This window comes from Haliotis cracherodii, unplaced genomic scaffold (assembly GCF_022045235.1).
Source record: "Haliotis cracherodii isolate W230 unplaced genomic scaffold, xgHalCrac1.p SCAF_7, whole genome shotgun sequence".
Lineage (NCBI taxonomy): Eukaryota > Metazoa > Mollusca > Gastropoda > Lepetellida > Haliotidae > Haliotis > Haliotis cracherodii.
The window spans coordinates 16,707,126-16,721,132 of NW_027266330.1; the positions used below are offsets into that span (position 1 = coordinate 16,707,126).

At 39.7% G+C, this 14,007-nt stretch overlaps 1 pseudogene; it reads left to right on the forward strand.

Annotated features, from left to right (window-relative positions):
- The window catches only part of LOC139448704 (uncharacterized), a 62,451-nt pseudogene extending 50,317 nt beyond the window's left edge, over positions 1-12,134 (forward strand).
- The last annotated feature ends 1,873 nt before the right edge of the window (positions 12,135-14,007 follow it).

Genomic DNA, 14,007 nt, shown 5'->3' on the forward strand with positions numbered 1-14,007 from the left:
ACGCTCGCAAAAAAGTAAAAGCCACACATACTTATGCTGTACCCGTCCTTTCATATCATTTTGGTGTTTTTCATCGGACGAAACAAGAAATTCATGATATTGACACCCTCTCACGAAGAATCATGTAGGACAATAGATCCCACCACCCTCGCTCTTCCCTCAATCGCATATATTTACCAATCATTATGGGAGGGCGTGAGTTGAATAACGTTGGGGTTCGTCATGATAGAATTGTTTTGTGCACTTTTGCACACATTTGTTTGTCTGATGATACTCTTGTGAAGCATGTAAAGACTCATGATGAAAACAAGGCATTCCACAGTTTTCTAAAATGAGCAAAGGATGTGGGACATAAGCTCAATGTCGGTGTTGATATTGTTGATGGTTCTGTACTTCTGGACGGTACTGAAATGAGTGTCAACCAAACAAAGTGCCATATGAAATAAGCCCAGACTCAGTTTTACAGGAAGAGGTTATCTGAACGACCGCTGCACCGAGTTTATGTGCAGTGTGTAGAGAACATCAGCAATCCTGCAGAGTCCTTCGCTTGGATGAAATCGTCTGGCCTGAAAAGTGAAACAGAAGGCTTTCTGTTTGCTGCTCAGGACCAATCACTTCCCGCTCGAAACCGTCAACGTGTGAATTTGCATCAAAATGTAAATATGAAATGTAGATTATGTAATGAATCTAATGAGACCAACACATTGTCAGTGGATGCCCAGCTTTGGCACAGACACAGTATCTTAAACGACATGATGGTGTAGCTCGATCCTTTTATTACCGTCTTCGCCATGCTTGTGGTTTTGACACAGGGACCACCCATGGTAAGACCCGGAATATGTAGAGGGTGTCATGGAAAATGATAATACTTAGGAATAGGCCCATTTACAGCCTCAGACGTATCCAGGCCAACAAACCTGACCTTGTCCTTTGAAATCATTTATATCATTGAATTTTCTGTCCCCTTTGACGCTATTGTGATTGACAGGATTGAGGAAAAACATGGCAAATATGCGGACCTCGCTGATAAGCCTAACCAACCTGACTGTGCCAGGATCACCCAAACCCTCTTTGTTGCATTTTTTGTTTAATCTGTAAATAATAATAATAATAATAATGCTGAAGTGTTTGAAATAGTTGCAAATAGAACTAACGTGATAACCATATCTCTAATAAGAGATTATTGGTACATATAATTACCGTTTTTGCACTGTAAGTACCTATATTTGATTGAATTCTTATCAGTGAGCAAGCTGCCATTCAGTAATAGATACTGTCGAAGGCAGTTTCGATGTCAGTATGATATAAGGTGCCTATAACATGTAACAAATATTCATAACTGAAGTGTGAACAAAAACAAGATTTCGATATTATCATGAGCGACCCGTGAAGATCCGGGTTAGAATAGGTCTTCAGCAGCCCATGCTTGCCGTCATAGGCGACAATACGTGTCGTAAGAAACGAATAATGGGATCGGGTGGTCAGGCTTGTTGACTTGGTTGAAGCATGTCCTCGTATCCCATTTGCGTTGCTAGATGCTCATGTTTTCAATCACTGGATTGTCTGGCCCAGACTCGATTATTTACAGACCGGCGTCATATATGTTGAATATTGCTGAGTGCGACGTTAAACAAACACACAAACAAATCTCATCAAATGGAGACATCAGCTCAGTTACTCTTTTCGAATTACGTCACTTATAATATTGAGTTGCTTTCGATATTTTAACAGGTTATAAATAAATAAATAAATAAATAATATTAAGTTATAAGTTGTATTGAAATAAGGCGCTTCAGAGATTAAAAGATTCTTTTAAATCAACAGAATTTTGGGAACATCTCTTTGTGATTGAGTTTCCAACAACAATATATTCTAGAATGTTAGTTTTTAATCCATACCCAATCCAAAAGTTGCTGATAGGAGTTATCCTATCTTAACTATCATTTATATATCCAATTCCCTTTTCCTTCCATCTTGGGTAGGAGATTACTCTATAATCAATTCTTACAGTTCTTACATTGTGCTAATAGTTTCAGAAGTGTTTAGAATGGTTGCAAAGCCCCTCAAGCATAAAGGAGATCCCTGTAATAAAATAGATTCACCTACAAAAAGGTTGGACCTACTTCGAAGACTGTTTAAAAAAATCTCCATATCATTGCAATTTTATTAGCATTAAGATTGTCGTATTTTTCAGTGCGAACTATAAAGTCTTCAATAGGTTTATCTCGGGGAGTTGGAAGAGATGAAAACAAGTGATTGAGTTTTGGATTGATGAGAGATACGAGTTGTCCAGATGAACATCAGTGTCACACCTTTTCTAAGCTCATCTTTAAAATAAAGATCTGTCGTATCTGCAAGATCAAGATAGAATTTCCCCAAGTAGTTCAATTGTGCTCTGATCGCAGTTCAGTTTCCCTGTTGACACAGTTTCATTTTTGAACGTTTTCTTTAGCCTGTCCATATAATTCTTGTTTGGGATATATTTACTCTCAATCCGTAAAATCTGGCATTTGCAGAACTGCCCGTATATTAAACTTTTCAGAAACATCTCATTACCAGTTGTGTCGTCTGCAGCCTGATTGAAGAGATATTGCATCTAGAGTGAGCGAGTAAGTGAGTATGGTTTTACGCCGCTTTTAGCAATATTCCAGCAATATCACGGCGGGGGGACACCAGAAATGGGCTTCACACATTGTACCCATGTCGAGAATCGAACCCGGGTGTTCGGCATGACGAGCGAACGCTTTAACCACTAGGCTACCCGACCTCCCCTTTTGTATCTAGACACATGCTTACTCCTTTGATGTTAGAGGTTTTCTCGCCACAATGGGGAGTATTGCAACTTATACTCATGCAGCTTTTTGTCGCTGTGTATATACTGTCACGGATCTGTGCTCGAGAGACCAGGGTGTCTTCAAACAAGAATAAAGTAATCATAAAAACGCGAAAACAGGTTCACAGGTTTATTACTATCAGCTAATTGTATCAATAGATGACAATATAAAGGATCATCAACCCGATTTGCACTCAAAATGTGTTAAATCAGAGCAAAAACACAAGCGGATGAACTTAGCAACTGTATAACAGTCATGAAAAGAGATTAGCTAAATCAACACTTTGACAAGATATTTACAAAGTGCATAGACAGCCAAGTCGGCTAAGACAATATAACCCCTCAGAGTTAATTTACACAACAATGAGTGAATAACCTCAGCGAGGAATACACACATGGGGCCTGTCCCTAGAATAAGTCTCTTGGACAATGAAATAAACGAAAGCGCCTGACTAGCAAACTAGCCTTATAGACTAAAGACGCAGTCACTTTGACTGGGCAAGGAAAATATATGATACTTGACCTACGGAGAATCTAGATTCACAATCATTAAAACAGGGTACTTGTCCAAAAGAGGAACTTGTCTCCATATCATAAATAGGAAAAAGAAGAAAGGATAAATATATTTTATTTGTGTGTCACACATCATATGTTACATTATCAGGATCATTTTAAAATACAATAAATAAAATATGATGCCCAGCCAACAAGGCTTAGGAGACGCATTAAAACAATACTATTACAATAACAGTCTGAATAAAATCATTTTGACCTCATCAAACATGAGTGCACGCCCGAAACCTTTGATTGTGGGTTCGAATCCCGGTTTGCCCGGATTATGTTTCTAGGTTTGTCAGCACCATACCCGTGCTCGTGGGTTTCACCGAAGTGGTAAACGTCTGAGACCTGCATCACTTCGGGCTTTCCTCCCACATTAAGCTGACACGCCATGATATAACTGGAATACTGTTAAAAGCGGCGTTAAACTCAACTCAATCACTCACTCACACATGAGTGCAATGAAACGCACATAAAATCTGGCGGATTTCCGTTTGAAGCACAGTTGCAGTGATATTGCAAGATGCGGCTGTATAATGTCACACTGAGCAAGGGATGCTAACTTCTGTTGTTTATCATAATTTACAAAACAGGGATTTATTGAAGTGGCATCACTGAATAAATCAATTCTTATGCCATCATACTGATTACATTCAATAAGGAAAAGCATTTCATCTTCTATTACTAAAGTAGTATTATCAGCAGAATATTTGCATGTTCTATCTTGTAGTGGAATGGAAGGCTTGGAGTACCAACCCATCTCTATAGATAAAGGGAGTGATCAACATCTGAACTTAGCTAAGATACCTCTGTGTTTTTGCCGCTTCACACTCTTTACATTAGAGCTAAGATTACAATTATGCTTAAAAGTTCTATAGGTTTTTATTTTTTTTCCGTTTTCTGATCTTGAATCATCCCAGACATCTTGAAACCATTTCAGATGATCTTCATATGTCAGAAATTCTTTCAGAAACCTGGTTTTCATCTTACTGCTCCAATCCTCTGTCAGAATCCTCCCTGCATTATAATTATGCAGAAGTTTTATTATTTCACTGTCCCGTGATTTATTTTTTGCAACTGGCCAGTTATACACTTATGAGGTAGTCTGTATTCCAACAAGATGCGGTTGTTAAACGTAATGCAAAATAACTCTGTTTTTTGTTGAACTGAACAAGATGTCCATCCCATATCTCCTCTTGTGAAAAATTTAGAAGAATGCTTACCAACACCAAGGTAGTATCTACATGCTTTGTTTTGGATGGCTTGGATCTCCTTGTGCACATTTGCACCCCATACTCCTGCAACATTAGAACAAGACCTGTTCAACAAGTGAGGTGTATATTTTGGTATAAACTTCATAAGACATCCCACCAGCACTAATAACTTTAGTGTATAAAGCTGATAGTGCTCTCCCAGCATACTTACATAATTCCTTAGATAAATAGTCTTTTTCATATCTAAATGTTCATTCAGCCATATACCGAGATGTCAGTGATACACAGGTCATCGGAGCCACAGTGAAAATTAACAGGTGTTGTTTTTGTGGATCCATTCCTGAAGTGAATGACCTTAGTTTTGTCCTTGTTGATTACCAGTCTCCATTTTTGACACCATTTACTTAGAATATCCAGTATTCTTTGTAGTGACACACGGTCCGGTGCAATGAGGGAAATGTCATCTGCATGAAACAATATTGAGAGGGTAGCTTGGTCAAATACACCACAATGTAACATATTAATTTCATCAGGAAGATCGTTGATGTAGATCGAAAATAGGGTTGGTGACATCTTAAATCCCTGTTTTACTACAAACGACACTGGGAATACTTCTGTATAAAAGTTATTAATATTAACACTGCAGTGATAATCTGTGTATAGGCTCTGTATAGCATCAAGAATCTTATCATAAATTACAATTTTCCTTAATTCATACCACAAACAATGTCTGTTTACAGTGTCAAACTCCTTTTGCATGCCAACAAAGCATACAAAAGTTGATTGTGTACACAATTTTCTGTTCTGTATGATATTACACAACACATATAAGTGATCCATACAACTCCGATAGGGTCTAAATCCATTTTGTTCTTCTGCCAAAAGTTTATTCTTTTCAAGCCACGTTTGGATTCGTTGATTTAATAAAGCAGTATATACATGTACTTTACATGGAATAGAAATCATTGTCAGCCCTCTATATCAAAGTGAATCTCTTGGTTCACATCCTGATTGTGGTTTAGTCCTTCCCTCCAACCATGTGGTGAAACTGCATTTTCAAAAGACAACACAGTGTGGGTTCTGAAGCACTTCATTTGGTGTACCATCTATGCTAGTTGCTTTTCCCTTCTTAATACTCATAACTGCCTTCTAACTGTACTTCAGGCTAAACAATTGGTTTGTTTAAGCTCTTGTCCTGTAGATACATGTAGGTGTTGTTGTGTGTTACTATAATGTTCATCATCAAACGTTCCTGTCAAACCATTATTAAGTAGATTACTGTAGGAATACTTCTTGTGGGAGATCACTCGATTATGTTCGGTTATGACGTCACCATTTTCATCAAACACCTCGAGCTCCATAGGTATACTCTGTTTTCTGTTGTAAGAAAGGCCCAAGTGACCAAAATTCTTTTCCAGAATTCATTGCAATAACCATTCTGCTGTCATCCTGTTGTCCTAGTTGACAATTTTGTTTAGCTTTTCTTAATGCTTTAACAAACAGTTTTCTTTTGCCCAGAAAATGACGGCGACAGACACCTTTAATAACAGAGTTCCTACTACATGTCAGCCATTCCTTTTCCGATATACACACGTCATCCCACATATTCTGTAGCACATCAGACCAGTAAGGCTTGTAATTTGATTTACATGTTGATTTACAGGTTGAATTATTTCTCTTAGTCTTCTTCAATTAAGCATTCCATTTCACTCATAACCAAATCCCTAAAGGAATAATAAGCAGTATGAACATGTCTGTGCTCAGCTAGTTTATTTTCCATTAGGCATTTGGGCTAAAATAGACAATTGCAGGAAAGTTGGTTATCCACGGATTACTAGAAAAACGAAGTATGAAGAACGCTTGATAATAAGTTTAGCTTAATACAACCAGGGTAAGTCAGTATTAGATTAACAGTGACCCGTAATTACTTACGAACGAAACGTATGTTTCGAAAGACCACACAAGTAGCATGACCACCCATAAACGGTTTAGCGATACCTGGAGGTAACAACATATTGTTGTTGTTGCTTTATATGTTTAAGAGGACGGCTTCTGCCTCAGCAATTTTGTCTGACCTGTCCCTCTTTGGTACGTATGTGTATGAGTTGGGTGCACATATATATTGCGAGTTCTTGTATTGATACGATTTCTGTTTTGAGTGAAAGGCCTCACAATCATATGACCGCCGGATTTTGCCGAATGATTTTCACGATAACATGGTACATATATTTCTGGTTTTGTTTCAGTAAACCTAGCAGGGAAACCATTGAGTGCGAGCTCAGTGCATGAAGGATTCCCACCAGAACACGCGATTGATGGACGCTTGGATACATCTTTTGAGTCCGATTACACTCCGACCGGACACGCCTACTGGCAAATTGATTTAGAAAACAACCATCACGTCAAACAAATAACCATCTCCTTTCCGTTCTTTGGTAATTATATTACATCTCATTACATGAGTTAATATTTGACTACGCCTTGATAATTTGTTCTCTTATATTAATGGTTAATGTCAGAGGAGGGGGCACGGGTGGCCCAGTCGTCTTTGACGCCGTGAGTCGCTATGCAGAGTTGCGTCCTTTGACAAGCTGACACGCCGTGAAATAACGGACTTTATGTTCAAAGCAGCGTTTCCTCCCACATTAAGCAGACTATGTAAATTCAATTATGTTCAAAGCAGTGTTAACCCCATTATTTCACCCAGTACTGAAATATTTGTTATACAGGAAGTTTTCAAGCGGAGAACAGAACAATTTCCCTCTCCATGGATTCGAGTTTTCATTCTGCCCAAACTTTCCTGTGCGGTCAGAGTATCGGTATAGGTACCACGACGTTCACCTGCCAGAGTTTGTTTACAGTACGATACGTCCGTGTCTCCACCGACCTTCCACCACTTTCTCTTATTGAGATAAAAGTGTATATAGAGGACGCGGTACAGTCGGTGTCTGAAGGTAAGTCTCAAATAATGTTGAGTATATTATGTTCTCGGTCGCCAGACGGTAGGCTAGTGGTTAAAGCGTCCGATCACCACGCCGAAGACCTCAGTGAGGTTTCCCACAGTGAGTGTGCTCCTCAGTGATATTGTGGGAATATTGCGAAATACGGCGAATACCAAACTCACTCACTCACAGCCTATTTAGAGATTTACGAAAGGAATAATTGCTAATAACAACATGCATGACTTTAAATAATGTGTTTTAGGCGTGTATGACTTTTTTGTACTATTCCTTAGGCCAGGTTCACACAGTGCTGATTATGGCTCCCGTTTGAGATCAGACAGCGCTACGACACGAAAAGTGAAAAAGTTTGATTACTATTCTCAATGATCTGGAATGTCCTATCATTGGCTGAACGCAGTCGTATACGTTCGTAACAGAGTTCTACGGATCGAGAAAGGTACAGAGAGGTCGGCCAAGCACTCCCGACGATATGGTGCGTCCCGTAACATTCGGGAAACTCAGCCGATTTTGTCTAGTCGGATTACAATCGTGACTATGTCGTGACAGATTCAGCTGTATCGGATTAAAATCGTAACAAAATGTCCTGTGTTGTCTGGACGGTGTCCTGTGGATCGGGACGCTGTTGTGATGAACGGGCCGTTTCTTGTCGATTGAGTCCAGATTGCGTCCAGATCTTGCCGAATGCGAACGGTCTTTGTTGGATCTCTCTGTCGGATCGCATTCGGGTGAATCGGGACGCTGTCGTTTTGTTTTTTTTACAAATACAAATCGGATGGCATGGGTATGGTGCTGACAACCAAGATGTGAAAATGATACGTGATGACATGGATATGAGAAACTCTGTGAAATCTATTCAGCCTTGTCCTGCTCTGTCATAATCGACATTAGCTTTTTAAATAATAAATAATGTTCACTTACCTACCCCCACCCGTTTGACGGTACTTGTCCCACAGTCTAGAAATTACACTTTTTGATTTGCCATTCATTCTGGCAAGTTGGGATATTTACGTCCCATCCCCTCTCTCATACCCACAATTCGCCATTTTGTCCGGTTCCTAAAATACTGTCCCGGAGGCATTTTAAGCGTGTGCTTAGCTCAATCGCATTAGTAATTGTTAGAGCACACACTTCTGTGTGCACATGCACATGCATCGCGTGTTGTTCATGCACATTGTGAAACTTTATTGTGATTAGATGTTGCGTGCAGTTGCAGTTGCAATAACGCAGCGGTATTGTAACTCTACACTTCAACAATAACTATAATCAAATTATTGGTTCCCTTATTTTTCATCATTAATTTATAGTTTGTTATATTGTCAGGGGCTATAGTGATAAGATTGCTGACTATATTTTTATCTTGTATGTAATAATATCAAAGTCTCAAAAAGTAATTTAAATAAAATCGGCATCAGTCCGGACTAGTACAAGCAGCCACACACGCACGCACGCACGCACGTACGCACACACATAGCACGTCGCAATATAAGTGCAATAATCGTGGACGCGACGTTAAACCCCATTTCACCTCACCTCACCTCATTAACTGAATTGTCCACTTTTCATGAAATATGTCACAACACGGACACTTTAGAACAACCAAGATAGCTAATGGACAAATACAATGAGAGAGCAGTCACGTGCAATGAAACGATCTTCAATTCCAGCATCACACAACAACATTTCCAGTGATAGTTAACTGAGTCATTCAGTTATTCATAAGCTGTAATGCTGTCTAAATGTGGTGTTTACCACCCATTATATTGTGTTACATACTAGAAAGAATTTTAAGGGAGTCTTTTCAAAATAGTTGTCATAGTCGGTGTTCGCTTTTCCCATAGATCATAGCGTTGATTTATATTTTATCGCACTGAAACAAATTTTGTTTTGAACGTTTAAACAAGGAGGAAAGACTAGCTTAGTTCATGTTGAGAGGTGTATTTAATCAACTACTGTGTATAATTTTCTCATTCAACTAAAGGCACGACCTCTAATATGCCATCATCCACTGCGACTGTGACTACCACAACACCAGCACCGACTACAGTGTCTCCAGGTGGGTTTGACACTTTGTGGACTTTTATATGTCCCAACTAAGAATGAGTGAGTGAGTATGGGCTTACGCCGCTTTTAGCAATATTCCCGCAATATCACGGCGAGCGACACCAGAAATGAGCTTCACACATTGTACCCATGTCGGGAAGCGAACCCGGGTCTGCGAACGCTTTAACCACTTGGCTACCCGACCGCCTACCAACTAAGAGTGTTATAGTATATAGACATGGACAAGCACATGGATGTTGCAGTGTATATACCTAAATATTGCTGTAACCTACATCTCTATATTGATTAGTATATATTTAATGTTGCGGTATATAAGTACGTACTTAGATGTTTATGTTGCAGTGCAAATGCCACAGTGTTTTTAAGTGTATGTGCCTGTACATGTTTGCTAAACAATGTTTTCTGTCAATCAATCCTTCTGGTTTTCTTATATTCTGCGCCAAAGATACGACTCCTCCTGTGACGCCATCCCCCGTTACATCTTCCCTTGCGTCTGTCGCTACCACAACACCAGTACCAACTCCATCGTCTTCAGGTGGGTATGACATATTGTGGAACTGACGCTCTGACGGGGAGATATTACCTCGTTTATCCAACTGAGAGATTTAAAATATAAAGACATCTCCATGTTGCAGTGTACATACGTGTATCTCCATGTTACAGTGTACGTGTATCTCCATATTGCGGTGTACGTGTATCTCCATATTGCAGTGTACGTGTATCTCCATATTGCAGTGTACGTGTATCCCCATATTGCAGTGTACGTGTATCTCCATATTGCAGTGTACGTGTATCTCCATGTTGCAGTGTACGTGTATCTCCATGTTACAGTGTACGTGTATCTCCATATTGCAGTGTACGTGTATCTCCATGTTGTATACGTGTATCTCCATGTTGCAGTGTACGTGTATCTCCATGTTGCAGTGTATGTGTATCTCCATGTTACAGTGTACGTGTATCTCCATGTTACAGTGTACGTTTATCTCCATATTGCAGTGTACGTGTATCTCCATGTTGTATACGTGTATCTCCATATTGCAGTGTACGTGTATCTCCATATTGCAGTGTACGTGTATCTCCATGTTACAGTGTACGTGTATCTCCATGTTGCAGTGTACGTGTATCTCCATGATGTATACGTGTATCTCCATGTTACAGTGTACGTGTATCTCCATGTTACAGTGTACGTGTATCTCCATGTTGTATACGTGTATCTCCATGTTACAGTGTACGTGTATCTCCATGTTGCAGTGTACGTGTATCTCCATGTTACAGTGTACGTGTATCTCCATATTGCAGTGTACGAGTATATCCGTGTTGCAGTGTACGTGTATCTCCATGTTGCAGTGTACGTGTATCTCCTAGTTTCAGGGAATATACATATATCTCCATGTTTCAGTGTATATACGATGCAGTGTATGTACGTACATGTACGTGTTAGCTGAATAGTCTGCAAAGCATCGTAATGTAATTTCATTGTAAATATTGATAGCTCTCACCCATGCGGTATCTCATGTGGAGTGTCTATATGTTGAAGGTCTTCCTGGTCCTTGACCATTCCTTCACCCAAAGTGTAATTGTGGCATATGATTTGCCAGCCCCCTCATGAACAGCATACAACCTGTCATGAATAGTCTTGGCGACTTGCCGAATAGGGTAAACTAAATGGATATCTCATCTACAAACATGGGGATTTTACGAATATATGCCAGACGTATTACTAAGCTTTACATTAACCTTTATATGCCAGGCTCGTGTGAGTGTGTGTGTGTCTGTGTGTGTCTGTGTGTGTAATGTATCTCTGTGTGTGTGTGTGCGTGCGTGCGTGCGTGCGTGCGTGCGTGAGTGAGTGAGTGCGTGCGTGCGTGCGTGCGTGCGTGCGTGCGTGTATGTGTGTCTGTCTCTGTGTGTGTAATGTCTGTAGGTGTGGGGGTGTCTGGGTGGGGGTGTATCTGTGTGTGCAATATATGTCTTTCTGTGTGGGTGGGTGTGTGCCTGTGTGTGCCTGTGTGTGTAATGTATGTCCGTCTGTGTGCGTGGGTGTCGAATGAGGGCGAATGTACAGACACTTCGATCCACATTCTCTGCCTTTCTCTCAAGCCGGATACCCTTCTGCCCACATAAGAATCCGCACAGTTCCTCAATGGCCCTTAACAGATCCAGCTGTATACAAACATAATTATGTTTAAAGACAGACGCTGCACCAAACTCAACAGTCCTAAGTTAAGGTCACTGACACACGTCATTGCAGGAGCTGCCTATAAGGCCGTGCGTGGCCACACCCTGGCGACTCCAACTGACACGGTGACGGCTCCCTCGGCAACCACGTGCAGCATCTGGTGTCTGCAGAGCCCCGGATGTACAGCCTTCAGCTTCAACAAGGCACTGCTCGTCAACAACTGTAAGTTTGGAGCAAGTCAAAGCACCGTGTCAAGTTCAGGTTGGACTGCCAACATCAAACGCTCAAACATTGAGATTCGTAGAGTGGGGTATTCATGCTCGTAAACGATAATTAGATAAACACTACCACGGTTAGAAATTGCAATTAGGACATTTTAGTTCCGTTAAAAGCCCTTGATAAATGAACCTATTTTTATAAATGCTTAGATAGATTTTCTGGCATAAAATAGTTTGTTGTTCCAGAAAACATCAATGTCAGTTCAAGTATTCTCTTTAGTGTTTTTGGCCACGAGGTTCTCGTTTTTGAGATCTGACTCCAAAATATTTGAAACCACATTGTGACTGTGGCAAACGTATTTTCTATATTTAACTTTGATATAATAACTGGAAGGTCAGAAAAGATATCAGTAGACGAAATCAAACCTGCAAACCGTTTTTAAGCTAACAGCCACATGCTTTAGGTTGAAAAAAAACTGGGCAGGTCTATATATATATATATATATATATATATATATATATATATATATATCAGAAGGATAGTCAAGCGCTTGCCTCATACCATGGTTGCGTCAGTTGAGACGAGCGAGTCACATTAAGATATAGTTCATGTAAGCTTTCTGTGGAGATAAAAGCTACTAATTTACCCAACTCACTCAATCACTCACTCAACTCTTACTTTGTAAAACAATACTGTAAAACACGCCTTGATAACAACAGAATGTTTTATTATTTTGAACATGCAAAACAGACAAACCATTATATTTTGCACGTTGATGTGTTTAAGCCACTCGTCCTTGCTTATACAAAACATTGGAATATTCCTCCCGTTGCCATGGAACATAAAACAATCTCAGTAAGCTGCACATCTACATGTACTTTGTAATTCGTGTGATCATAGAGAATATGTACTTTGTACCCTTGGACCTTTATGGAGGGCTTTTGTTGTTTTCCTACGGGTATAAGCACTCTTTTAAAGATATAAGCACTCTTTTAACGATGTGATGCAGCATTGACTTTCTTCAGTCGAGAGGCGATTTACAATGGCATGGATTGTACTTTATTAACCAACATTGTTCATTGGCACAGTCGATATTGGAAAGCACTCATTTATTGATGTCATGTCAAGAAAGATGGAATGGTTCACTTTGGCCAAGAAACAATTTACCACAACACGAAAAGGAATGTTATATTTGTTTGTAGCCGTGTTGTATTGACAAGTGCTTGCCCTTTAGCTTGTAAAGGGGGAGTAGTCTTCTTTGAGACGACATTTGTCGGAGCGTGAAATTGCCACGAATAACCTCCTGTTTTATAGAAAATTAATGTTTCTCCTGCTAACGTTTCATCGGAGGTACAGAAGCTCACCTTTCATCGCAAATGTAGCGATGTGGTGTGCGTGATTTGTGTGATCAGCCCTTTTGTAGTCAGGGACATGTTTTTGGAATATAATATTGATATGTCAAGTAATTACATAAAGGCAACTGGTGTCAAAATTAACTGAACCTAAAATCCAAAATGGACCAATAAGCATATTTTGAAACCTGCAGACATCGATTAATAACATAAACATTTGTGAGTAAAGACTATCAACACATCAACAAGCCCAAATCCACTGACAGAAGGACCAATAAGTTAAATGAATCAGCAAACCTTTATTTTCTTCTTATCGCTTGAAATGGGCCAGCAGAAAATTCTACCACTGCTTGAGACAAATGCTATAAATGGGTGTGGTGTCGGTCTAATTAAGAGGATACACATGCACAAAGCATGCGTTAGGCAATATCGAAGTGGGGTGTGCTTTAAAATATACGAAGAGTTCCCAATTAATATTTCTTTATTTTACAATGGTGTTATTCAATGCACAGAAACGTTTTCTGTAAGTTGTTGCGTTTACATGAAATAAATGAGAGTTACTAACATGCAGTAATGAATATAATGTACATATTCGAAGTCATACACATGCTTACAGTGTTATCCCTCT